The sequence below is a fragment of the Oryx dammah genome, unplaced genomic scaffold (assembly GCF_014754425.2).
Source record: "Oryx dammah isolate SB20612 unplaced genomic scaffold, SCBI_Odam_1.1 HiC_scaffold_10, whole genome shotgun sequence".
Classification (NCBI taxonomy): domain Eukaryota; kingdom Metazoa; phylum Chordata; class Mammalia; order Artiodactyla; family Bovidae; genus Oryx; species Oryx dammah.
In genome coordinates this window covers 57,440,811-57,443,727 of record NW_024070194.1, presented here as the reverse complement: position 1 = coordinate 57,443,727, position 2,917 = coordinate 57,440,811, and positions in this window count along the sequence as shown.

The window sequence follows — 2,917 nt, the reverse complement described above, 5'->3', positions numbered from 1 at the left end:
TGTGTCTTTCTCTTTATTTATTTTATTTCTTTGTCCTGTGAATGTCCTCACAAATTTATTGTTTGTCTAAAAAGTATAAAGACTGTCTGCTTTGGTCAATTCTTTGATCCCACTTCTATGAGAGACTGCCATGTACAAGAATTAAAGTGGCTTCCTTTTTCTTTGTTAACCTGTCTTGTGTCGATTTTACTATGAGCCCAGACACAAGCACTCAAGGAGTGGAGGGGGAAATTTCCTCCTCCCCAGCAGATGCTTCAAAATGGAAGCTCTCAGACTCTTAAGGGTTGAAAGGCCCATGTGTAGGGCATCTTGCCCGATCACCCATCTGGTACAGGAATCCCCTCTTTAGCATCCTTGCCAGGAAGCACCCAGCCGTGGCCAAACATTACCAAGAATATGGAAATCAGGGTGCTTGATGTCACTGTCGGGCACCCCAAAGACCAGACAATTTCTGTCTTCATTTTGAATCTGATTTGAAATGAGATGAAATTAGAGAAAAGTTCTTTACTTTATGGTGATATTTTTGCCCTCCAAAACAAGTCTATCTTAGGCGGCCCTTACTCTAGGAAAGGGGGAGGGCCATATTCCTCTTGAAATTACACCCCAAATCATGTGTCTATATGCTCTTTTACTGTTTTTCTGGGAATGGGAACCAGAGGTATTATGGGATTCTGTCAGGCCAAGAGTCTCACAAGGCTCTGTGCCATTTGTGAAGTGCTGTGTTGAGTTGATTTTTTCGTATACCCGAGGAAGACAGACGGGTTCTTGCTCTGATCTCACACACCAATATCCCAGCCTGGCTGGCTTGTTGCAGGGGTGCCAGAGCCCAGAGACCATGCCGCTACCTCAAGGCCAACCACGCAGAGACACAATGCCATTGGAGCCTTCGTTTCAGCTCATGCTTTCAGTTTTCAGGTGTGTCAGCCTCTCTGCCTTGACTTCACATCTACAAGGCCCAATTCTGGAAAAGGCGTGAGGAATATGGGTCATGTTTGCAGAGCTGGAGGGCGTCATGAGGGTTTTCAGACAAAGGGGTACAGAGGCTCATGTGTTCCTAAGTCACCATCCGCACACCTGATCAGGAAAAGGAAATGACTGGGAGCCTCGTCACTCAGAGCATGTCTCTGCTTGTCCTCAATGCACACACGCACACACACATACAAAGGGACCCTTTTCTCTACTGTTTTTAGCAGCAAGCCCTCTCTAGGGGTTATGTTGTCTCTATTTTGATTATTTTATAAAAACATTCTGGTGTAATCTACATCCTAAGAGTAGTGAGGAAATAGCTGAAGTGTCTTAATCAGGCATCCACATTCCAAAGGTGGTTAGTTAGCATCTGAAATGTACTAATTAGAGATTGACACTTCAGAGTGTGGGGAGTGACTTGGCATCAAATATAATTACTGACGTCTACACCACACAGAGTGTGTTCATGAGCAGAATGCATGTTAGGAGTAAAATTTTCAGTGGTGGAATGGATGGTATTTAAGTCATGCAAATTGGCAGTACAAGGTTTCAAATAAAAATAAACAAACTAAAGCCTCCACATGTAAATATTCTCTTTTTTCCCCCTGTCCAGTGTGGATCCTTCAAGAGGTTTCATAGCTACGGGATTAAATCCAAAATATTTAATTTAGCATCTTTGCATGGCTTGGCTGCAGATTCAGACACACAGTCCCACCTACGAGGCTCACACAGGCAGCTTGTTTCCCTTCTTAAGACCTTCTCATATGCTGTTTTCTTGGTGGGAAGCTCTCTGCTACTTGCTGTGTGAACTTGCTTAAGACACTTATATTTCTAAGCTTCCACTTCTCCGGAGAAGGCAATGGCACCCCACTCCAGTACTCTTGCCTGGAAAATCCCATGGACGGAGGAGCCTGGTAGGCTGCAGTCCATGGGGTCACTAAAAGTTGGACACGACTGAGCGACTTCACGTTCAATTTTCACTTTCATGCACTGGAGAAGGAAATGGCAACCCACTCCAGTGTTCTTGCCTGGAGAATCCCAGGGACAGGGGAGCCTGGTGGGCTGCCGTCTATGGGGTTGCATAGAGTCGGACATGACTAAAGTGACTTAGCAGCTTAGCAGCCACTTTCTCATCTATAAGATGGGAGAGAAAAACCACTCTCTACAATATTACCAAGGATGAGATTACATCTATAAGAAGTTCAGCTCAGGGCCTGGCATACGGAAAATGGTTTTTTATTAGTTACCTAGCTAACTCCAACCTGATGAAAACTCATCTCAGGTGAGTTCTTTTCTAAGGGTTTTTCTGGTCAGTTCAGTTCAGTTCAGTCGCTCAGTCGCATCCGACTCTTTGCGACCCCATGAATCGCAGCACGCCAGGCCTCCCTGTCCATCACCATCTCCCGGAGTTCACTCAGACTCACGTCCATCGAGTCCATGATGCCATCCAGCCATCTCATCCTGGGTCGTCCCCTTCTCCTCCTGCCCCCAATCTCTCCCAGCAACAGAGTCTTTTCCAATGAGGTGGAATGAGTCTTTTTGCATGAGGTGGCCAAAGTACTGGAGCTTCAGCTTTAGCATCATTCCTTCCAAAGAAATCCCAGGGTTGATCTCCTTCAGAATGGACTGGTTGGATCTCCTTGCAGTCCAAGGGACTCTCAAGAGTCTTCTCCAACACCACAGTTCAAACGCATCAATTCTTCGGCGCTCAGCCTTCTTCACAGTCCAACTCTCACATCCATACATGACCACAGGAAAAACCATAGCCTTAACTAGACGGACCTTAGTCGGCAAAGTAATGTCTCTGCTTTTGAATATGCTACCTAGGTTGGTCATAACTTTTCTTCCAAGGAGTAAGCGTCTTTTAATTTCATGGCTGCAGTCACCATCTGCAGTGATTTTGGAGCCCCCCCAAATAAAGTCTGACACTGTTTTCACTGTTTCCCCATCT